The sequence below is a fragment of the Rhinolophus sinicus genome, chromosome 2 (genome assembly GCF_057876585.1).
Source record: "Rhinolophus sinicus isolate RSI-liver-muscle chromosome 2, RSI-T2T, whole genome shotgun sequence".
Taxonomy (NCBI): domain Eukaryota; kingdom Metazoa; phylum Chordata; class Mammalia; order Chiroptera; family Rhinolophidae; genus Rhinolophus; species Rhinolophus sinicus.
This window is the reverse complement of record NC_142502.1, coordinates 29,488,436-29,514,548: the sequence shown is the minus strand read 5'-3', so window position 1 is coordinate 29,514,548 and position 26,113 is coordinate 29,488,436. Positions and strand designations below refer to the sequence as shown.

The window sequence follows — 26,113 nt, the reverse complement described above, 5'->3', positions numbered from 1 at the left end:
TCCTGGAAATTTCAATTAAAAAGAAAGAAAGAAAAGTATCCTTTCCATGAAAGAACAGCCAATAGCAATTAATGCAAATATTCTTGTGAATTAACACGTTTGTAAAAGTCTAGTCTTACATAAAAGATACACTCATTCATTCAACAAATCTTTCTTAAGCGACTACTAAGGAGGTGATTTACAAAAGGACTACCCTTCTCACACACTTGATACACCGTAAGATTCCATTAAATATTAAGTAAAAAGATTTAGTAAGAAAAATTCATTTATCAGCTGTGCAGGGCAATTCCCAATCCCCAAAATGCCTCTTCGCTATTAACTGGCTGCCTCTCCATGTGAACAATCAGAGTCCTAGGGGTAAAGACTGCAATCTTACATCCATGTTCCCCACAGCCTAATATAGTACCTGGCATGTAGTAAGTAGTCAAAAGAAACATTTGATAATTGAATGGACCATATACATCAACTAGTATATTTACAAACGAAATCCCAGTAGCACACGCATACAAATCACAATGTACAGGCATCATTCCCAATCTTTTCCTTTCCTCTCCAATGCAGGCTCACTTTGTTGTCTTTTCTCTACACACACTACGTGTAATGTATAATGTTTAAATAAAAAATAAATTATTATAGTAAAAGACACACTGCCATGATGAATCCCCCTCAAAATATTCCCCCCCCCCCCCGCTTTAAACACACTTATCCCATCATTCTTGCCACTTTCTAAAGCTGTTCTGGAAGTCCTCTTTTGTATCTTTAATTGCACTGTTGTGGCTGCCTCAGTGTCCTGAATTGATTCAAAACGTTTCATGGTCATTTTGACTTTGGGGAAGAACCAGAAGTTGTGCGGTGCCAGATCCCATGAATAAGGTGGGTTAGCACACACCATAATGTTTTTATTTGACAGAAACTGCAGTACCAGAAGCGGTATGTGATGGAGCATTGTCATGATGGAGGATGAAACCCTTTGCCCACCTCATGTTAATTCATTATTCGTGATCCATGATTTACAGCACACTTTGAAACACACCTTCACTTAACCGTAGCTCACATCCAACTGACTGCGCCAAACAAACTGAAACTTGTCACACACAGTTACTAAGGTTCGACACGCCGCCTCCCATAATGAAGATCCCTGCCTTTCCATTGGATGGCACTTACCAGCAGCATTCACTGTAGTTTTAGATCACAGAGGAAAGGCTCTATGTCACACATCACTTCCGATATGGCAATTTCTGTCAAATAAAAACATTAGGGTGTGCCCTCATCCACCTTATTCATCAGATCTGGCACTGTGCGACTTCTGGATCTTCCCCAAAGTCAAAATGATTCAGGACATGGAAGCAGCCACAACAGCACAACTAAAGATACTCACAAAAGAGGACTTCCAGAACTGCTTCAGAAAGTGGCAAGAATGATGGAATAAATGTGTTTAAAGCGAGGGGGAGTATTTTGAGGGGGATTCATGGCAACGTGTCTTTTACTGTAATAAATATTTTTTATTTAAACATTCACAGTATTGTTTGATTACACCTCATATGTATACTGCTAAAGTGACCATTTTTGAATTCTTGGTATGTTTGTTCTATTGAAAACTCATCAGCAGCTCAGTCTTCTTATTCATGTTTGAATCCCCAGCCTGGCACATAGTAGGACTAAGTATAAATTTGTCTAATAAAGAGTAACAAATACCAAAGATAGCTTTCCTTAAATCAGTATTCCCAAACTCCATATTAAAATTCTGTAGTAAACACAATGCACTTAATTAGTAACAAGATTTACCACTATAATTAAGTTAAATAAATATTTGAGCCTAGTCACCTTTATAATAAATACCACCAAAAGAGGAAAATTCCTAGCATCAGATTTTACAGCAAGAGATACAAAAGCAAGAAATAAAAAAACAACCCAAGATTTTCAGGTATAAGGCTAAATATAGGCAGTTTATTACTGACAGAAATACAAAAGCATTGCTGGAGTTGGAAATGTCACTAGACGTTATAAATAAAGGAAATCAAAATGAGGCTTCCCGAAGCAGGCTCCTTTTACTGACATTAAAAATCACTAGAACAGCTATACTGAGAAATTAGGTTATTCTCCAGAAAACCTGACATGTAATATTTCTAAAGCATTGATATTTATAATGATGTCTCTTCTTTAAAAAAAAAATAACAATAATCATTTTTAAAAGGCTTCCAGTGGCTCTGCAGAGCCTACAGAATGAAGACTAAACACCTCAGTATAACCTGCTGCATTTAGCGCTGGCTGCGACAATCCAGAGTCCCAGCCTGTCTTCTACTTCCCATCCCCCCTCTCTCTCACCCTGAACTCCAGCCACACCAGCCCCTCAAAACGAAATGCGTCTTCATGCTTCCGTGCCCTTATTAATGCTGACTCTCCCCTGTCTAGACTGTCTACTTCCCATGTCTACATTTTTTGGGGAAAAAACCCAACCCAAAACTTCCAGATATAAGGCTAAAAACAGGCAGTTTATTACCAAACTTAATAATAGCTCTGTTACTAATTTTTAAGCCACAGGGCACCCAGAATCAAACTTGGGATGGGGGAAGATCTATCAAGTTACTTGTGAGTTTACATTAAACACAAACATTCACAAATCCCAACGCTGTGAAAAGAGAGCACTGTTCTGTGGGAAACCGCAACGTTGGGGCTGACCTGACATAGAGGCTGAGGGAAATGGAACCAGAGGAAGGAGCATCACCTGCAGACCATGTTCTATGGGACAAGACATTGTCTCCAGATGCAGTAGGTCAACAGGACGCCGTATGGTCTGCCCTTGGTGAGGAAAGGACTGTATCTGCAGCTGCACATGTAAAAGGTGACCTACGGCAGACAAGGATCTGTGACTATATGCACTGAAAGGATACACACACATTGATACCCAGTGATACCTTTTACGTAAATGGCATAGAGATGTGTGTGTACATGCATATACATCAGACAAAAGGGGGGAGGTGTAGCACTCATATAAACCAACTTAGCTGTCACACCTAACTTCCTCTTGGTCACCACCTGCCTGATCTTTTCCTCCTGCCATAGTCAACTCCAGTCTAATGACTTTAACTAATTCTATTCAAGCAGTTTGCGTTCCACCATAATTTGGAACTATCTTATATCCTCCTTCTCAATCCCTTTTTTATCTCCTCCCATTATCCCCTATAAATTCCATATTAACCATACTAGGACATCTAAATTCAATAAATGCTGAATGAACCAACAAAACAGCAAGTTATAACAAAATAAGGAAACTTGTTTTTGCTGTCTTATTATTTATATATAACAAGTAAATACTCTACCCACCAGACCCCAGAGTAATGAGGTACTTTTCCCTTCTGAAAAAGGATTGGCACCAGCATCCACCAATCCAAATGTTTTCTCCCATTTAGACCCCTAAAAATATAGGAATAGCTATATAAAGACAGTTTATTTCTGCCTTGGTGTTTATTGTAACAGGGTCTGTCCTGTACCAATTGTACATTCATCTTTAAAAGAAACAGATTGAATGGCATGACACAGGGCTTGGTATCATTATATAAAACAAGCCCAGCTGATGGCCAGACATATACAAACACTGTAATCCCTGTGTACCTCTGCCCCTGATGACAGGAGAATCAGCTCTTGTTGGAAACCAGTGAGCCAGCTGTCCAGGGCTCGCCAGGGCTTATGCGATAAGATCTTTACTTGTTTCAAAGGATCCTTAAAAGTTCTAATACTGACTTGTTATGCTTTTATGATCCTGGAAAACATCCAAAGTGATTAGCCTATCCCTTTCTGTCACATGTATCTGTAAGCAATAAATGTATACACTGTCTACTAATTGAGAACTTTTAAGTGAATCCATATAATGAATAAATGCCCTATGGATTAACATTTCCAAAATTAAGCACTACTATCTTAAGTATTTACTGATACACGGTTGCCGATTTGCCAAGGAAAATAAGCAGGTTTAAAAGGATAATGCTGTTGTTGTAACCCATGTGTACCTAATTCATAGATAAAAAGCCTGGAAATGGCTCAGCAAAGAAATGGTAAGAGTGGTTGTTCCTGAATGTGGTCAATGGGAAATTTTCCTTTATTTGCATTATTCTATGTTATTAAGTTTTCTTCCCTGACCATGTTATTATTATAATTAAGAAAAAAATGTAAAAGAAGTCCTTTAAAACAAAAAAATGTGAAGTTTTCTCCCTTTATTTCTATACTCCTGCTTAGCAGTTTTAAATGCAGTAGAAAACAGGATGACTAAGTCCCAGCAAAGTTACAATACGCTGGTACCGTGCCATGTGGTATAGATTTACCTAAAACACAGAGGAACATTCATACGACTCCTCTCTGAGCTTGGCACTGCACGCGAGGAATCACTGGACTCCAAGCACATGCTTTCAGGCCGTTACATCAGAGGCCTTTTTTTAAAGTTAGATTTTAACTGGATTTAAAAGAATGAAAGGAATTTCCTGGATTTTATCAGGGTGATTTCCCAACAGATTTTTGCCCCCACTTCTCCTCTTAATACAAGGATTAAAGCCACTTAGCAAATTAGAGTGTATACTTGCCACTTAAAATGCTATTAAGAACATGTAAATTAGGAGATCTTTAAAAAGCAATACACATGAACAAAAGGCTTCGAGGTCCTGCTCAGAAGTTTTTTAACAGTTTCCTATGAGGTTAGTCAAAAAGCATCCAACATCGGAGGGCACATCTAAGTGCGGGAGGGATTTACTTTCAGACCACACAGCGCTATAGAGAGACAGGGAACACATATCTACATACGATCAAGAGAGCCTTTCTTTGTTTTGTTATCATATGACAAGTATCACTGTCAAGTTTTCACTACAACTTCATTAAAATACCAAGCCATACACACGCACAATTTAACACAGCACAAGGAGGACAGGGACATATTTTTCAGAACTGCAAAATGGCATCTGCAGAATGTCTCCAAGGAATGACAAAGGCACTTCTTTAGCCCTAACAAAGAGAACAATGTTTCCACTAAGACACTACAGGACTATTGCATTTCGGTGGGGGGAGCGGGGGGGGGGGGGGGGGGAGCAGTAAAAATTAACACAAAACAGAACTCAACAGTGTAGAATGACAGTCTGTAGGGAAAACTTAAAGAAACTATTGAGGACACAAGTTTCACACATTATAGTACAGAAAATTAAAAGAGTGCTTAATGTTTTTAAAAATTGGGTAATTTCAAATATTAGATTTGAAAGGAAAAATTACAATTAAAAAAATTAAAAATACTTATCATTTGAATCAACTAAGTTTTTAAAATTCATAAACACTGCACTTCTGTAACTCATGTTGTTTAAAATACAGTTTATATGCAACCTATACAAGCATTATGCTGAGCAATCTACACATATTATTTCATTTAATGTCTCATGACCACTCCATGAGAAATGTACTATCCATGCCTCCATTTTACCGATAGGGAAACCAGAGCTTAAAACAACACTGCATCAGGCATATCTGTGTTCAACTCCAACTCTCTCACATACTAGCTACATGAATCTGACTTTCTTTCTAAGATACTTTTACTGCAAATTTCAAGACTATCAACGTCAAATAATGTTCACAAGGATTAAAGACAAACTACTGTCAACAACAGGGCAAGAACTGTCCTAAAATAGTGTATTAAAACAGAGCAGAAAGCTTAATAAATTGGGAGGTGCCGGGGAAATTGGGATATACCCACTCTTATTCAACTAAATAACATTTCCAAAACACTGGTAAGAGGACTTAGGAATGCCTTCAGAAAAAAAGAAAATAAAAAGAGAGAAAGGGAATGCGAAGAGCCAGGATTAATTACAAAATACAGTAAATATCTGAACGTACCGGATGGAGAAAGATCATAATCAGAGCCTGAAGCTGACTGTCCCTCACTTTTTATCTGAAGTGTATGTACTTAGTTACCTTCAGTGGACAGTACCCTAAAAAATAATGTGGCTTTTGTATTGTGAGGAAAAAACTTCAGTTACAATTACAAACAACAGATTCTGATTAAAGTAACACCAGTAAATAAGTTGCCAACAAGTAAATTTTTCTCATAACTATTTGTTCCTCATAAATTGTTAGCCCTGCTATGAATAACCACACAACTAATCTTCCTAAACTAGAGTTCTGATCCCATCCTTCATCTGTTTGGAAAACCTCAACAACTGCAGGAAGAAAACCGACCTTGTTCCACCTGCAATGCAGAGTCCTCCAGGCTCTGGCCGGACCCTCCTTTCTAGCCTTTCTGCTCAGCAATGTCCATCATGAATTCTACTGTTAAGGGGGGGAAGGGGAGGCTGCAGAGAGAGCCACTGGAGTCTCCAGGCTCACTCCTGCGGCCTCTTCTCAGAAGCCAGACAGCAGAGGAACATGCCCATCATTACAACCACCATCTGGCAAAATCCAGTTACCAGGCTACCTGACCAAACAGCTCAATGCCACCCTTCTCTGCTCCAGAGGCCACAGCACTCCCTACCCGTCTCCCAGAGCCCAGCACTGTACACAGGTTCCCATCTTACCAACTCTACTAAACAAATCTGTCTTACACATCAGCAAAAAACACACCCCTGTGCACAAAGTTACACTTAGTGCATCTGGGCAGAAAGAAAAGAGGTTATGAAAAAACACCTTTAAGAAAAAGAAAACTCAGCACATCTTCTATTTTTTCCAAAAAATTCTAGGCATCATAATCTTGTTTTTCTATTATCTAAGATAATCACCTTGACAATTTAATAAAGCATGCCTAATATTAAATTAAACAGCACTCGAATAGAACAAATGTTATTTTGGTACATTTAGGAGAAATCTCATGCTATCTTTTTAAGATTCATATTAGGAAAATGTAAGGAGTGTGGGACTTACTATCTTTACCCTGCATGATTGGTTCTCATGGGTTAAGACTCATCTAAAGGGTCATCACCTTCAAAAAGGTATTAAATGATAAAAAGAGCCAAAAAAAAAAAAATAGAAACAGCTCTGAAATAAGTTCTACAATACATTTTGAGATACACAGTCCTCTTGAATCATATATTGCAGATCTGGGAGGGACCTGAAAAAATAAGTTACTCCATTCTTTATTATTACAGATACTAGAGACTTTAAGAAATTTTAAACTGAGTTAAGTGACTAAGGGATAATTTTTTAGAATATCCTGAGAAAAGGCAGCAACCTAACCTCCTGGCTAAGATCTGCCAGGTTATTTCTCATTTGCATTAACTTGTTAAAATCATGTAGGTGATGAGCTCATGTTCCTGAATGAATTCGCCCTTTCGCATTTTCTCAAATGCAAGCTCATTTTTCCAAACACACCTTCCTCCTGGTATCTTCTTTTCCCAATGCACCTCCCTCTGCTGAACTTCCGATTCCATACAGGTATGAAAGCAGTATGAAAATGTAGACTAGTGGCTGCTTTTATTTATTGGTTTATTTTTTAACTACAGGCATCACTACAATCTCTCCTTCAGGCACAGCATTTATCACAAAGGATACAAAGGATGTTCTTCCTTTCACTGCTCAAGTTGAGAAAGAAATCACAGCAGAAATCAGGGACAAGGAACGGCTGGAAAAGTGAAGTGGTGCCTGTCGAGGAAAACAGTAGCTGTGGCTATGACAACTGCAGCATAAGACAAGAAATTTACTATTTTATCTTTCCAGAACATCAAACATAACTGCATCACAGTTACACAGAACTTTTAGGCTATATCTATATAAATACAATATAAACTTGTCTTCCAGGAAACCTGGCCAACCCAAATACCCGACACCTAAATCTGGACCATATCTCAACCAGCTCTACAGCTTGTTCTTCACGCCCCCTCCCCCCCCATTTACTTTTGGTGCATAACAGCACCCTGTGAGAGAGAATCCACGGACATTAATTCTATTCTGGGAGAACAGAATTGTAAATAACATATAGACACCGCTACCCCATGTGGTCAAAACAGAGCATCCAAAGAAAAATACCAACTCACATTTAATGGTAATGAATCACTGGGTAATCACAGATCTCCTCAGAACTGATACCTGCAGCCCAGGTCTGCGATCACCGCTACCACCTTGCTCATTGGCACCGCAAAATCCAAGGACGCCTGGATTAGGATAAACGGCTTAAGTAGCAGTGCTGACATAATTCAGTTCCTAACGCTTATGTCAGAGGTGGCCCAGCCCAGGGTCAGGAAATAATGTGACTGACAGTAGAAGCCAACAGTAAACATAAATATCTTTAGGAAGTAAGAGTTCCCTTCCCAATCTTAAAATTAATTCCCAAATTATTTATTCTTTTCGCAGAACCAAATAGAAACAGGTGGAAAATGATTCCAAACGGCCTAGAGAATACGCAGATCCATTAGGACTTAAACACAAGGAATTTTAAAAAGATCTCTCAAGAGGAATGAGACCACACTCTAAAAACACATGAAACTTTCTGCACAAGGACATTGCACTTACACGTCTGTTTTAAGGGAAAAGAGCATACATGTGTGCTCACACACACATCACACAAGTGTACTTGGTCCATAAAGTGGTGTGACTGCGTTTCTGTCACGCTCCTGGAATCAGTCTCCTTTTGCATCACATCTTCTATGTCCTGACACGTTTCCATAGTTAACAAGTTGGGAAATGGGACTATTCTAAGGCAGCAGCATATAGAAAGACATGGAAAAAAAGCAAGCAGTTGATCAAAAGATATTCTTTATATTACACTGGACAAACTTCCTGGTACAACTCCAGAGAACAAATTAATTACAGCATTGTAAGAAACACAAAGCACTGCCAGAAAAAAAAAAAAAAAAAAATCTGTTTCTACCCACTTTAGTCACTCTAGCTATCTCCGTCATATTTCTCTAACACTTAAGCTGTCATCTCTAGTGGAGTTTCCCCACCCACCACGATCATTTGAAAAACTGCTGGAAAAGAACGAAAAGTATAATCAACTTTGCCAAATGACACTCAGATTTGGTCTCCACCCTAGTATTTGGCTATGTATCCTTATTTCTTGATGTCTTTCCATTCTTTCTCCCTTTCCTTCTTCCCCCAACTACAAATATATCCTAGCAATTAAGTTACTTCCTTTCTGCCCCACTCCCTATTCTTCAGATTTTCAACATTGAAATTTCTTCATTCCCATCATTCCACCTTAAATTCTTCCCTCAAGATACAGAAAGCCAAGAAATGTACAAAATTGTAAGTCCGCACGATGCATAATTTAATATATTGAAGACTTCTTGTTGCAGGATTTTTCCAAGAAAAACAAACATGATTCTCCATCACCTATTTTCCAGACATTCCTCCCATCTCACCAAAGTCACGTCAGCTGTTTTATACCCTTTCTTCTAAGGTCAAACAGAGGTGAGGGTGAGTCTGAGACTCTATGTTCCAGTACATTGATTGAATCTACCACTTCCTCAAAAAGGACATCTAACTACCTGTTGACCAAAACAAAAAAAATGTGCAGATCATGCTAGACTTGCTTTTTCTGCAGGGAGATTCCTCAGACGAGCGGTGCCAGCACCACTATCAATTCACAGGAGAGGAGAGAAGAGGCCACATTCCCTAATTTGCCCGAACTGTGCTCAGAACCTTTTTAACAAATCATAGTAACAACAGTGAGAACCCACAAGGGCTTCTGCTAATACGCTGGAGACAAGCAAAGTCCACAGGGAGAGCGGCAGAAAGAAAGGCAGGAGAATGACAATACAACATCCTCATCCTTGAGGAGCCGATAATGGAGACAGCGAACACACACAACCCATGGAAAGTCAACATTCAGAAACCACAAATTTCAAGACAACAGTAGAAGAAATGCCATAAAATGTGTAATTGCCAGAGGAATTACACAGCTAAGAATTCCTACAGGAATTCAGCAAAATATGGCAAATATATTCCAGAGAAGAAGAAATTTGTCATATGAGATGATAATAGTTTGGCAAAACCACTAAAAAGTTTTGAGATTTATTGGTTTGCACATGGTGGAAAACAGAAACTTCAAATATGCTTATGCTATATGTAAAACAAGCATTTTTAACCTCCACTCTTTTCAAGCTCACATCAAAGAACCCTAAAATAGCAGCAACCCAGCCATATCATAATGGTTTTCCACCCTCTCCATATCACTTGGGGCAAACTAATTTGACTACACAGGTATGTTTGGGTAGTCTCAATGTTTCACTTTTTTTCATAGTCATAGTTAAATGGATTTAACTCTCTGGAGCAATGAGCTCTAATTTATCCTAGACAATAATAATTCACAAATTCTCCCCAGTAAATAAAGTAAAACAGGCAGAATGGTATAGTGTGGGGACAGAGCCCCAGAGAGCAGTTTCCAGGCTCTCGGCCTCACGTGGAACGGTGCTGGCTCGGGTAGTAGATGGCCGTCAGATGTAACCAGTTAGCCAATTAGCCCCTGATATAACTGCCGAGGCTGTGCTGGTTGAGGAGTCGAGTCGGTTGGTTGGCAGGCAGAGAAGCGGACAGCAGGTTGCGTGTCGTGTGACTCCAGCCTCCAGTGAGACCACAGTGGTATTACTCCCCTACCTATGGCTCCGTGGGTGTTCCTTTTTGGCTTAGCCACATCCTGCGTTCTTATGTGGGGAGCGGGAGCTGAGATCCCACAGGTCGCCACGCACGACAAATGGCGCAGCGAGCAGGGTCTCCCACACGACATACAGTTAAAAGTTTACTAGAATGATGAAGCCAGTTCTAATTCCAGCTCTGAAAGTAATAATAAATTTGAGCACATCATTTAACTTCACTTTACTCAAGATCCTCATCATAAAAGAGAAGGTGAATTAATTATCTCTTAAAGTGCCTCACAGTTCTAACACTCTACATTTAAAAAGATTACTTAGCATGGCAAACTACACAACGTGAATGAAAATGGACATCAAAAGAAAACGTATAGTATGTGCCCTACTTTGTGAAATGTATTGTAATTTATTAACGTGTTTATTCTATAAGCTATAAATGTAGGATACAAGGATAAAAATATATTAACAATGATTATGTCTGAAAGTGGGAATAAGGCTGGCTATTATTATTTTGTTTCTCTCTATTCCAAATTGTGTGCGACAAACATGTAACTTTATCATTAAAAAGACCCAACCTCTTGAATCCAAACTTGACATTTGGAATCAGAGTTTTCAGCCTCTACAAAACAGGCTGGAGACCGGAGTTGTAGTAGGAACACTGCAGTGCAGTCTCCACTTAACAGGGGAGGTACAAGCGGGAGGAAACCCCTCGAATTTGTTTTCCCACAGCTACTTTTCCCATCTAGTCTGAATTCTCTCCTCCCTCCTCACCCCGCCCCACAAAAATCTCTTGGGAGTGAACGCAGGTAACCTAAAACTGGAATTTCTGGGACTGTGTGTTTTTTAAAAAGCACTGTATTTTCATCTCCCTACCTCTACCCACACACCCAGAATTGGATTTCATACTTATTTTCACAACAAAACCTCACAGCAGTAGTTAGACATCCTTTAAAAAAGAAAAAGAAAAGTAAAGAAAAAGCCAAGGGCAGGCTAAATGGGGGAGAAATGATTGGGCACCTGTGGAGGTGATGTCATTACCAGCCAGGGCTCTCAACTGTTTCTGGAATGCAGCTGTGGCTAGAATCCCTGAGCCCAGCCAAGGCTATTTAACATAAAAACACAGTCCTTCCTGGCCCTAGAAAAACCTCACAGTCACACTTGACTATGCTCTACTTAGGAAGCCCTGTACAGCCAACTTTTCAGCTTTACACATTTTGTAGAGCACAGCATCAAAGACCGTCTTTGGCAGGTACTTAGCTATTCTAACCTTTATTTAATATCTGCAGGCCTGATCAGGACTGACTGCACGCCTGCCTACAGGCAGTCCCCTACCCGTGATAGGCCTGATAGGGAGTCACTGGCTTGACAAAAAGAAAAACAAAATTATAGTAAGCGAGGACTTTTTGGGTGAGGGGTGGGCACAACGCGGGAATGAGATGAGGATAAAAATGAGGCTAGGGACGTGAGCCTCAACTCTCGTTCTGTAGGATGTCGCTAAGAAAACAGACTGCTTGGCTATGCGTACAGATAAAATCAAAGTAAACACTAAAGAAATGTTAGCTAATGTGGGGACAGAGCCAGGAGAGCAGTTTCCAGGCTCTCGACACGTGGAAAGGTGCTGGCTTGGGTAGTAGATGGCCATCAACTGTGGCTAGGTGGCCATCAGCTGTAACCAGTCAGCCATTAGCCACTGATGTAACTGCCGTGGCTACGCTAGGGGGTTGGTGGGTTGGTTGGCAGAGAAGTGGATGGCAGATTGCACATCGTGTGGATCCTACTTCCTGTGTCTCCAACCCAGCCGCCAGGGAGAATATAGTGGACTCCCCTATCGATGGCTCCGTGGGTGTTCCTTTTTGGTCTCACCGTATCCTGCATTCTTGTGCAGGAGGCGGGAGCTGAGTCCCTGCATGACAGCTAGCATTATTTTTCCCCACAGAAACAGTCACAAAGGGGGTACTAATTTCCCCAAGCATAGTTAAGAAGGTTCAATTAATCCATAATGCATCTGAAAGTACTTGAAAATTTAACTGTAAATTTCAACATTTCTAAGGAAGACACACAATAGGAGTTTCAATTAAAATCCGTGTGCTCCCTGGAGGAATCAGTTACCGTATTTCCATGAAAATAACACTAACCGGAAAATAAGCCCTAGCATAATTTTTAAGATGCTCGTAATATAAGCCCTACCCCCAAAATAAGCTCCAGTTAAGATCCTCAGCCCGACGGACGATTTAGTATGTCCCTTGCAAATCCCAACGGACGGATTGAATTATAATATTAATATATAACTAAATATAAATATTATTGCCATTAATACTTAAAATAAATGATAATATAAATTACAATTAAGTATTTGTAAATACCCAAGTGGGTGCCTTTGGACGAGAGGTAAACGCCTATGTAAACAGATAAACTCGAGACTTATTGCCGAATGACCAATCGGAGTACAGACACAACACACAAATAATGTGCGCACTTGATAATGAACAAACATGGTTGCGTCTAACATGAATCTTCATAATTCAACACGTTGTGTGTTGTAACGAATGTACTTCATGCACTCATGTGAAATAAAGAATAAAGAAACATTTTCTGAATTTTGGTGCCTGCAATTTTTCGTCACTTTTGTGTCATCATTTTTGTTGCCACTCCTGTCTCGTAAGTTTTCAATTAACACTTGATTTAATAGTAGATTTAAAGGGAATAATATTTTAACCCTCAGACGAGTGCAAAAAGAAAGAGCTATTCCGTCGAGTACAAGAAAAGAAACATGGAGGACTCCCAGGGCAAGATACGGCTTTCTGCAAAGAGAAGTTGGATCTCTGAATGGTCCGAAAATGGCGAACACAGTACAATAACCTCCGTCAACAGGTAGATGAGGGAAATGCTAAGAAGCACAAGTGTGGATCAGGTCAGCAACCATTATTTCCTGAGCTGGAAGACATCGTCTGTGAATGGATAGCTGACAGGAGAGCAAAGACTTTGGTTGTGCGCAAGGCTGATATTCAAGCATTTGCCCTTGCAATGGCACCACAGTTAGAAATATCCCCAGAAGAATTCAAAGCTTTGCAACACTGGCTGGATGGCTTCCTTCAGAGATGTGAACTATCTCTAAGACTGACAACACTGTTCAAGCTGGAAGATACTGAAGTTATTAAACGTGCACTTGCATTCAAGTCCTGTGTTGATGGCATCGACTTTTCTGAATACCAACTCTCCAGCATGATTGCTGTGGATGAAACTGCAGTGTTTATGGGCCAAGGATCTCAAATGACAATTGACCAGAGGGGTGCCTCATCAATCTATATTCCCTCCACTGGTTACAAAAGTGAACGTGTTACCTGTATTTTGGCAATTCATCTGGATAGAAAGAAAGCCCCACCTCTAATCATCACTAAGGGCAAGAAAGATAAGGTTGAATGTGTTCCAGGCATTTATGTTCTTGAAACCGAAAAAGTCTGGTGCACACGAGCAGTTATAAGGAAGTGGGTCGATTTAATGCTGCCACTTGTTTTGCGAGGTGGCCAAAGAGGTCTGCTAGTCTGGGATTCAGTCAGCACTCACCGCGTTAAAAACATGAAGAACTTCCTAGCAGAGAGAAGAATAGATCAAATAATGATTCCCGCAGGAGTGACTGCCTATCTCCAGACTCTTGATATTGCAATAAATAAGCCATTCAAGGACCATTTGCGCATGGAAATCAATGACTACACTGAAAATAGAATGGACAGAAAACTTTGTGAAGCCTAGCCTGCAAGAGGTTGTGACTTGGGTGAAGACTTCATGGGATAAAATCACTGACAGCTGTGTTGCCAATGCACTACGAGCAGCTACATGGGCAAGAAGTGCTCATTTAAGGAGAGCTCTATTGCTGGACATGAGAGACTGGGGCCAATGGTTCTGCAGGAAATGGAGTCGCAAGAAATTCAAGCCGGAATTCAGGGTTTGGAGAGTTATGACGATGTTCCAGAAGAAGATGAAATGACTGTATTTAAATAAATGTAGATTTTTGTACATAAATAAATGAATAAATGTAGATTGTTGTACATGAAAAAATAAGACATCCCCTGAAAATAAGTCCTAACGCATCTTTTGGAGCAAAAATTAATATAAGACCTGGTCTTATTTTCAGGGAAATACGGTAGGAGATAATCCTCTTTGCCACCTTCCATTCATACTAAACAGCCCAATGATGAACGCCTACCTCACCCCCCGAGATGGGGTACCTGACAAGGGGTTGGGTGTGAACACTAGGAGACTGGAGGTCAAGGACTATAAGAACGTGGGCTCCCCCCAAATCTCCTAACACCACTCCACAAAGCCCTGGTCACCTTTCCCTCCCTTTTTAAGAGTTATAGAATGTAGCCTCCTGCATCCCACGACCAATACCTACCTGACCGCTACGGTCCAGTATGAAGGGAAACTAGATTCTCCATCTCTCAAGTTCAGTCTAGAAAGCAACACAAGGTCTTGCAATTTATTATAGAGATTTTACTACACATTAACCGGGAAATTGGACCAGGAGGGTCCAGATACAGTATATTTGTCCATTTTTACTTACATTCCAAAGGCAAAGCCAAAATCACACTCAGATGCTAATACTAATGTTTTAGTTTTTTTAAAAATCATCAAAACAGCAAAAGAAAGAAGAAGCTAGAACTAATACCTGGCAATTCCCAAGACTGTGTCTACTTGATCTTTCGGAGCTTTGCTCTAAAACTTAATTTTCAATTTTCTACTGCTGATTATGTATTTTGTGATCAACTCACAACCATCTAAGTTGCAGAAAGCTCTCCTCCTATGACCCAAATCACATGAAAAGTCCCCTCTCCTCGCTGCCCAGCTTTTCCAGAATCACAGGATCTTAGCAATGACCCAGACTCTGGCATTGTTCCCAACTATTTCCCTCAGTCGGACAGTGAAGCTGCAGAGACCTAGTGTTGAGCCAGGAGCTCAATCAGTATCTGGGCCATACTTTTCTCCACCGCCCACAATGTTTCAAGTCTTTACTAGGGAAGAGGGGAGCTGAATCTCAAACCTTCACATATATAATGGATCCCAAATCAAAGTCATTGTTATTACCCATATTCTTACTCCTTTCTACAAGGCACAGAGCAGAGAAGTGTGTGTGTGTGTGTGTGTGTGTGTGTGTGTGTGTGTGTGTGTTTCCTGCTTAAAAAGCAAACCCTAATCATCCTGCCCTCCTCACCATCTCAGTTACCCATTCCCATGGTCATACACTGGCTTTTAAATTTTTCAAACTGTGACCCAGAGGGAAATATTTACATCCCAACCCAATTTGCAAATATAGTAAATACAACCAGTTTAAATGGAAACAAAGTTTTCAAACATGTGATCCACTCTGATCAGGACTAAAGCCTAAGCCTAGGCAGTTTCTGCTAAATGCAGCCCCCACCCCTCCACTCAGTGAGCCTTCTCCCTGCAGGACTGCCTCAGCTGGAAAAGGGGGCACCTCTTTCTTCCCACTCCCCTTTTTCTTTCCTCTCGCAGTTTTGTGCAGTGGCAGTATGGCAGCCAATTAGGTTTATTTGAGGGGTAATTATTCATCATTGAAAACTTTTCCCAAAAGGGAATCATTCTTTTTTTAATTCATACTGAAAGCAACAAACAAAAAAAATCATAGACACAGACAAGTCTAGTGGGTACCAAAGGTTAAGGAAGGGGGAGATAGCAGAGGAGGGTAAAGGGGGTCAAATATATGGTGATAGAAGGAGAATTGATTCTGGGTGGTGAGCACACAATGCAATATACAGATGACGTATCATAGAAATGTACACTTGAAACCTATATAATTTTACTAACAAATGTCTCCCAATATATTTAATAAACAGTAAAAAAAATTTTTTCAAAGTTCTGTATAGGCTAGATAAGGCCCTGACTCTCATGTTGTTTATTCTATTCATTTTCTAAATACTAGTTATGGTCTTCTAAAATGATTTCTTATGAAATCCTGCCCTAGACTTATAATCCTACCATTATCTCAATTTCATGCATCCCAATCTGATTATCTTCTATTTTTCCAGCCCAGTCCCTCTTGAACCTCAACTTGAACAAGTCTTTGGCCCTAAGCAGCCCGTGGCCTACCACTTTCCAACTGCCCTGTCTTCATTACCCTCCTTCAGCAGCTTGGCTTCCATGGGCTACCATTATACTCTTAACTCCCAGCCCCTCTTTCTTCCATCACATTCTCGGTGCTCTACGGTTCCATCTAACTCTGGCCTTACTTCAGACTTGCATCCATTAAACGAAACAAAAATACAATGATAACTTTTCTCAGTGTAAATTCACAGCCACTAACTTTAACCAGACTCTCAGAGATCTCCAGAAATCCTATGACAGTTTCCTAGTCAACCCACACCCCCACTCTCCTGGACATAGATTTCACAACTGTTTGTGAAGAAAAAAAATAATTACAGACAAAAAAATATGACACTGGAAAATGAATTTTGCCATAGTGTCAGCCACAATCTACCTGCAACTATCCTATAATAAGGAAAACCTGATACAGTTTAATAAACTCAGTGTTATAAAAAGTTACTAGTCATTCATTTAAAAAGAAAATAACTGCCCAGTACAAGGCTGACTTCCAATATTAATAAGTTTAAAGCCATTTAACTATTAAAGAATAAAAGAAAAAGTGTATTTACTCTCAAAGAAAAGTGTTTTTGTTTTCTCTTCTGTTATGTAAATGTTTGGTAATAGTCTCTTTAACTCTCTTACCAAAGTAGTTCATGTACAATTCTGCCTTCCCTCTATAATCACTGTCAGGCATAATAACGGTTTATTGTCCAAGTATAATTTGTTCAACCATGCAAACACCTGTGCAATCAGGCATGTTCAATTTGCAAGGGACAAGTCCAATGGCATGGCCACAGTGATAAGCACTGGTGCCCTGCTAGTGGGCCTTTTGCTGAAAGAAACAGGTTTTCCCATAATTATCTCTACTTTGAATCAAAGTGCCTAATAAATGCTTTCATGTAATTCAACAGAAAAACAAAACACACACATTACAGAGTTGGCATTTATTCTACCCCAGACCACTAATGGTGACACCAATGCATGTAAGAGAATAAACCCCAGAGCAAAATGAAGCTGAGTCTTGAAATTCAAGGGCCAGTTGAAGTGAAGGCTAAGGAACCTCCCTGCCCAAGACGGCAATAAAAGGTCAGCCCAGAATTCAATGTGCTGTAGGAGTGCTGCCACCAGGAATCACTGCAGGACTTGTTCAAGGGGCATTTCAATCACTTTAAAACTTTAGTTGTTCCGGGAAAGGGTTACACACACAACGAATTCAGTTGAAAAATCTAGATTGAAATCAATATGCCAGCAAATAGGCAGATTATATTCCAGAATATGCAAAGGCTACAAACCCTTCAGAGTAAAGAGAGTATGAACATTAGGCTACTTACTGAACCTACAATAAGAAAAAACTGATGTTGATGAACAGAGCAAAATATTAGGAAAAAAGTTATGTCTTCACAGCTATCACCTGTTTTTTAATGAAAAGCTAATAGATATCCCCAACAGAAGAGAAAGATCAAAATTAAAGCCAGAAAAGTAAAAGTCTGGAGCATTTAAGTAACATGCTTGTGTGTGTACCGTGGTAACTGCTGGCTCAGACTACAAGATTCGATGAAATGATGACACAGAAGCTCAGGTGTGGTGAAAGCCGCAAGTGGAAAAGAGCTTAGTGAGAACATTAACACTAAATCAAACCAAGTGTACCTTTATTCCACATATCCAAGCCCATTCTACCAAAAAAAAAAAAAATCTTTAACAGATTTTCATTTGCCAAAATGAACACCTGAGGTAGTAACTATTTTGAAATAATTAGCAACACCCAGACAAAACTCCAAATCCTGGCTCCAACCATCATCTAGCCATGATACCACATTCTCTAAGCTGTCTCCCTCATCCAGAGAAATACACAGCATAGGCAACCTAAGGACCTCAGCCTGGAGCCAGGTCACTGTAAGTACTATGAAGTAGCAATTACCAGTAGTTATATAGATTTTATAAACATACATCTAATACAAAATGGAACACAATGCCCAAGTGAACTAAGATGAAAGTACATTTCTAGTAAGTTAACAGAAAAAAAAATCCCTATAAAAATACATGCCTTAGTTGCCAAAATTTAACTGCACTTTCTAAAGCAGGAGAAAAATGGATTACTATCCAAGTTCCTGGTTCCAACAATGGCAAAATATAAATGCTGCCCTTTTTGTAAATATCGCATTATGAACCTCTTGTACTAACTCCAAATATATGTATTACCCAGGTTTTTACCCAAATCAACCAAAACACAAATTTAAGCAATTGAGTTTAAAATTTTCACCATCTGAATTTTCTATAAAGCCTCACAATCAAATAGGAAAAAAGAGCATTTTCTCACACATACCCAGGCCAGTTTGCAGTGGTTGTTTTGCCTCACAGAAGTTGTTTTCTAGCCACAAGCTACTACAAATTGTTCAGACCTTTTGGCAGCGACACAGGAAACTGCCCTTGTCACCCGCTCTCCCACAAAAATGTAGTCAATTTCTAGGCAGGCCCATGTCTCAAGGCTACCTGCTTTATGGAGCCAACACACATGATTTTTCATTTAGTAATACGAAGGGGCCCCAAATATTTTACATTTTTGTGAAGAAAACTGAAAGCAAGTCACCAAAGACCCATGGGCAAAGCTCTCTATTAAATCGCTCATAAAGTGTGCTACACCACACTTTCAGCCAGCATTGGAAATTTATAGGGCATTTGGCATCACAGCTGTTTCTGTTTTATCCAAATCGTCCAGGATGCAAGAGGCAACACATGAAGCCATTTCCTGACACCTAGCTGTCCTTGACTTCTCACTGTGTTCAACTTGCTCTGTTTCAAATAAGTGGTTAAAATAGGTACATCTGCCTTTTGACTAAAAAAACAAACAAACAAAAAAACAACCTCAGACCTTCCTTTTGAATCAGGGGTTTTCCTAGAATAGTAAGGATCACATATTTGGGTGAGGATATTCACACGGATGAGACGAAGTTCCCTCCTGTCAGCTTTTTATTCAGACAGACAAAATCAGTCTCCATTTTTCTCCTTCGATAATTTAAGCAGAGGTGAGCGCAGGAGGTGGTAAATTACTCTGGAGCTGCAACATATTTATTTTCTAAAAATAAAGCCAAAATTGCCTTTTAAATACACAATTTAAAAGAGCGTTTAAAAACCAGGAATTCCTTAGTATCCCCATTTGGCTTAAAATTTTACAGACAGGCCATTTATTTTTTTAAAAAAAATCTAAAACCCAAATGGCAAAAAGGCATCTGCAGTGACTCACGGAACAACACTGGACACTACCCGGCCCTGAGATAGCCAAATGCCAAAATTCAATCTGGTGGATCAAGCTCACAATTAGACTGAAAAAGAAAACCAGCCCAGTGTTTTCCAGGGAACATTTTCTGTCTCCAAAAATGACTTGCAACCTCAAACAAGTTCCAATAATGATGCAAAGGCAAGTTTTCCAAAAGGGTACAATACCACAAACAGTCCTAAAACCACACAGACAAAAATGATACGCAAAGGGACCTCCATGCAACTATACACATCATTACTGTGATTTAATAAAAGATAATCAAAAGAATATTTTTCAGAATCCAATATTAACACTAATTTAAAATATGTTCAACTTCAGAACTGCTTTCCAAAGGTATACTGAATTATTCCAGCAAAATAAATCCAGCAGACAATACTGGGAAGAAACGTGGAAGGCAAATCAAAGGCTCCAAATTAGAAATTCAAAGGAAAATTCTTATGTGTCTTATAGGTAGAGACCCGGCCTTCCTATATCTAAGCCCACATGGCACACCTTGTTATTACAGGTAATCTTTCCAATGTAAACAGATAAACTGCACATGCATTACTTGCTTTAACTGACAATAAACAGACCATCTTTCATCTCCATACACAAAACAGAATATCAAAGAGATTTCACATTATTGTTTTACAGCTTATCGGCATCTTCAAAGTACATCTAATTGTTAATATTTATGAGAAAGTATAAGAGCAGAAATAGCTTCCTTTTGGGAGATTTATTTACCCTGTGGGTCTGAGGTAGTCTTGTGTGCTATTCAACATCAGCATGAAATAGCCTGTAAGACAATCACCAAAGAAGCAAAAGCATTTTCTTAAGTTAGCTGTCCACATCTTCACACAACTTACTTTGGAATAAGTAAACAACAACAGAAGAACAGCTGCCCAAGGTTATCCAGAGGTCTGGCACGAGAAACCAAAGTACTCAAGTTCACTGTTCAAACACATGGGTTTTCTGGCCCATGTTAGAAAAGTGCAGCCTGGGAAAGTCTGTTTCAGCTTCAAGCTAAATGGGCATTTAAGGAATTTCTTTACTACTGTGTTTCCCCGAAAATAAGACCTAGCCGGACAACCAGCTCTAATGAGACTTTTGGAGCAAAAATTAAAATAAGACCCAGTCTTATTTTACTATAAGACCAGGTATAACATAATATAATACATGATCAGGTATAATATAATATAATATAATATAATATAATATAATACAATACCTGGTCTTATATTAATTTTTAATTTCTCACACCATTAGAAAATCCATCTTAAAATATAACTGGACTTTTCTAAACAGCAAGAGATGAAAAATGCGGAATCAGTCATTGATTTCTGTCAGTTCTGATCCCGCCTCCACCCTATATTCAATTAGGATTTACTGTGTAGTCACTATATTAAAAAGCACACAGCTGACACTGAAAGGGATAAAGAGTGCACAAGACAGAGATGTATTTATTACTAATTAGGTTAGGTTTGCATCTGTATTTACGCACAGTAAGTGGAGGGAGTTTTGTTTGCTTGTTTGTATTTTTTTAAGTATCTCTGTGTGGTTTACTTTATATATGGCAAGAGCACTGAAGGCCCTTCATGTGTCTAAATGAAAACCTCTACACATTTGGCTTCAATAAAGCCAGCAGTTTCTCGAAGATAGGTTCCAGCTATGAACTGTCTACATTTGTGTGCTGGAAAGGGTGAAAAGGGCAGTTTTCTGTGTTGCTGCCAATGGGGTGAACAATTCGCAATGGCTTATGCTGGAGAACAACTTCTCTCAGAAGAAAACTGTTAACTTCCATTGGCTTGGCATACTTCTGCAAAATTATGTGATCTTTCTGTTTACTCTTATTTTCTGTTATATTTTTTCCAGTAAAATCCTTGCCTGGAATTTTAAATCATGTTTTGAAATGATCTTACGAGTGAAAAGATTATCTAAAAACACGCTTAACAGGTTAACTGAAAACCAATTTCAGCACATATCTTTTCTTTTTTTTAAGTGTTTTTCCAGGACCCATAAGCTCCAAGTCAAGTAGTTGTTTCACTGTAGTTGTCTAGGAGGGCACAATTCACAGTGGCCCATGTGGGGATTGAACCGGCAACCTTGTTAAGAGCACCGCACTCTAACCAACTGAGCTAACCAGCCATCCCAGCACACGTCTAATTTTTGAGCAGTGAAATCCTTTCTAGTCTCCCCCATCCACAATTAATATAGTACTAATTTTGTTCAGGTATTCACTTCTGGAAAGTTCTTCCTGAATTCATCCTGCAAACATTTATTAAAACACACACACACACACACACACACACACACACACACACACACCAGACTGTCTGTTCACTGTGGAGAATACTAAAAAGAATGAGAAAAGCTCACAGCCCTAAAGAAACCAACTTAGTAGTGGAAAGAAAATGGACAAAATTCTGAGGCTGGAAGAGGTCATTGAAGCTGTACTTGTTTTTCATAAATTTACTGATGATTCTTGCATGTTAAGCCTTAAGAAACAAGATTTAAGGTTTAAGAACTGTATTCACCCGTCTTTAAAAAAGGCAATAAATCAGGAAGCCATTATTTACTTTAAAAAAAAAAACTCACCATGGGATTACTCAAATTAGTCACTATAGCTATATTTAAAATATCACTTGTTCTGCTGCATAAATGAAGTATATATCTAGATATTAAAATACATTGAAAAAAACTACAAAACTATTATAAAAAGAACTCAATTAGAAATCAAAAAGTTAAGTCCAACCACTGTCTAGGAAAGTACAACTACTGCCTTGAATAAGAATAAAAATCCTGCCTGCCTATTAGCTCAAAAAATAATTAAAATAATTAAGTGAAAATATACATGAATACGTTTTGCAAAGCATTGAAAAATTTGACCTTATACCACTGGTCAAGGAACAGGCAATGAATTAACACTGACTAGATTTTAAAAATCAATTTTTAGGCTTCCAGAAAATTCAGTGATGAGTACAAAATATTTGCCAAGGTTTGTATACTTCTCAGTGGCTGCCAGAGTGACTTTTTTGCATAGTTTCAATATTGCTTTCATATTTTAATATAAATATTATCACCACATTCATAGTCTTTGCATTTTTAGTTCAAATGTTTTCCGTTATCTCATATATGTACTCTATGTAGTTCATATATGTAGGTCATCTTTTTAACTCCTATATAGTACTCCATCATAAAATAAAATAAACTTTCTTTTTCCCATTGAAGGATTGGTTGTTTCCACTATTTTACTATTATAAACATCTCAATGACCACTCTTTCCATGTCTCTGTTCAGAGGTGCAGGAATCTCTAGAATATATACCTAGTGGAATGCTGGCTAGTATGGCATGGTCAATTTTACTTGATATTGCCAAAATGCTCTTTAGGATGGTTGTACCCATTTATAGTCTCACTAACAGTGAATGATAATAACAATTTCTCTACATCTTCCCCAACACTTGATATTTTAACACTCACGTTATGGTGCTTATAGAAAAGTCTGTTTTAACTTACATTTCCCAACAATTAGTGAGAATCATATGTTAACTGGCCCTTTGGGTTTCCAATTCTGTGAACTGCTTATCATTATCCTCAGTTTTTCTATTGTATTGTCTTCCTCTTTCTTACTGGTTTATAGGAACTGTTCATATAAGCTAGATTTTAATCCTTATAGGATACAGGCTATTTTCAGTAATCCTACCTGAAGCCCGACTACAATGGCTAGAATATACCAAAATCATTTTTCTCATTTGACTACAAGTATGGAAGTATGGAAGTAAGCAGGTATCTAGTCAGGAATGACATCAAGGAAGTAGCCTTTTATCTTCCTGCTCTACCATTTTTAACAAGTAGCCTCAATTTCTTTGTTGCAAGACAGCTGCTGCAGCTCTAGATATTATATCCAGGCAGGAGGGGGAAAAAAGAGAGAGAAAAGAGACCAGACCCCCATATTCATGGAGCAATTCTTAGAGCCAGAAATTCTTAGCTCACATCTCGTTGCCCACAACTGATGACATCAAATGAGTCAGCCATTTTTAAATGGGCACAAGATCAGGGTTATGTTAGCAAAGAAAAGAGAATGGGCTAGGTAGGCAATTACCAATGTCTTTCAAACATGAATTACAAACATAGTCCACCAATTTGAGCCTTGTCTTTCCAATGTAGTATATTTCCTTATATGGATGTTTATTTTAATAGAGTCAAATTTCTCAATCTTTTTCTTTATCACTTGTGTTTCCTATGTTCCCTAACTCCCCAACAATGCTTATATTTTCTTCTAAAAACTTTAAAGAGTCGTTTTCTGCCTTTAAATCTATCTACAATACAACTATAATGAATTTTTGTGTATGGTAAGAAGTGGGAAAATAAATTTAATTTTTTTCATATTATATGGATAATCAATAGCTGGAATAGCACCATTTTTTTAACAGTTCACCTTTCTCTACTTATTTAGCCCTCTATCTCTATAATAACAAGTTTCTTTAATTGGTTTATATTAATATTGAGTTTCTGGGCTTAAACTGGCTTATATGGGGTTCACTAGTTATCTACCCTTGCCACAATAGTTTTAATAGCTTTCACACATGTGGTAGGGCAACTTGTTCTTCTTCAAACTTATTTTGGCTCTTCTCGAACACATGCTCACTTCCCATATAAACTTAAGATCAGCTGTTCCATAAAAACCCTCCCTGGATTTTGAATGGGTTTTCACTGAAATTATACATACATTTGGGGAAAACTGGTATCTTTACAATATCAAGCATTCCCACTGATGGACAATGAATACCTCTCCATTTATTCAGTCCTTCTTTTATATCTTTCAGTGTTCCATAATTTACTCACAAAAGTTTTGCGTATCTTGTTAGATTGGTTCCTAGGAAACAGAATTTTTGCATTAGGAACTAGAATAAGTTCTTCTTTACAAAACATTTTTTTAATTGGCCATCCCATGATTCACTTGAGTTTTGCACACAGATTATTTATATGAACTGCAAAAACTAATTTTGATTCCTCCTTTCCAATACTTATGTTCATCTCTTTTCTTGTCATAGTTTATTGACAAATGTCAAGAAGGACTCAAGTGACCAAAAGTAATAAATTTTTATTTTGCCCTTAAGAATATTAAGCCATTATAATACTGCTAAGTAAAACATTAGATATTATTTTTATAAACATTATTCAGCATATTAGAGAATTGTATTGCATTCCTCATTTTGTTAGCACTTTCATGAATATTGACTAGAATTTCATAAAATTCCTTATCTAGCAAAACAATTATGTTTTCCTTTCAGTTCGTAATATGATAAAATCTATTAAAGAAATATGAAATGGTGTATTATTATTACTACATTCTTAAATGAATTCTATTTGGTTATAATAGACATTTTTTATTCTGTTCTACTAGGTCCTTAAATATATTTATGAGTGACATTAGCCTATAATTTTCTTTTTTTCACTATTCTGATATTTGTTATCAAGGTTATGTTAAGCCTTGAATTTTAACAGTAAAGAGTTTTCTGTTCCGTGGTAGTATGACAATACTTCCCCATAGGCTAGGCCCAACAACCCATATTTTTCAATCTTTTCCATGATTTTTAATTTCCAAGATTTTCTAATTCTTCTGGAGGAATACATTTATATTTTCCTAGTAATATTTCTATTTGTTTAGTATTTGCTGAACTATTACCAGAGGTGTATCTTTCTAATGTTTTCTAGTTTAAGGCTATAAAATTTTTTCTCATTCTTTTCTTTCCTAGCTAAAATAGCTAAAGGTTTATCCTTTATTGCTGACTTCCCAGCTCCCCTGCCTTCAAACACACACACACACACACACAGAGAGAGAGAGAGAGAATTAGCTCTTAGGTATCATTTCCTTTCTTTTTTTTCTTGTCCAATTTTTGTCCATGTCATTAACTTCCTGTTCCTTATTTACTGGGGCTTTTCTTGGTTCTCTTTCTATTACCTTAAATGTAATGCTTAGTTTATTTCAATTTTTTTCATGTACTATAATAGTAATTTAAACCTATGGATCTCTGATTATAGCTTCTGTGCCTCTCTCGAGTTTTGCTATGTAGTATTCTCCTCATTACTATGTTTTAAATAAGTAATTCTAGCTTTTATATTCTCCTTAACTCAAAGTGGTTTCTTTTCCCTATCTATTGCTTACACACATTCCAAGATGTTACCAATACTCTAGTTATCCACAGTTA

At 38.2% G+C, this 26,113-nt stretch overlaps 1 protein-coding gene across 16 annotated transcripts in view; it reads right to left on the bottom strand.

Moving 5' to 3' along the window:
• Positions 1–26,113, bottom strand: part of EPB41L2 (erythrocyte membrane protein band 4.1 like 2) — a 209,511-nt gene that overhangs the window by 139,895 nt on the left and 43,503 nt on the right. Inside the window, exon 1 of one of the 16 annotated variants that reach the window (XM_019729402.3) lies at positions 7,995–8,113. The exons of the other annotated variants lie outside the window; for them this stretch is intronic. The gene's annotated coding sequence lies outside the window, so the exon portion shown is untranslated. Of the gene's footprint in view, positions 1–7,994; positions 8,114–26,113 lie in introns of those variants that run through there. 16 annotated transcript variants of the gene reach the window in all.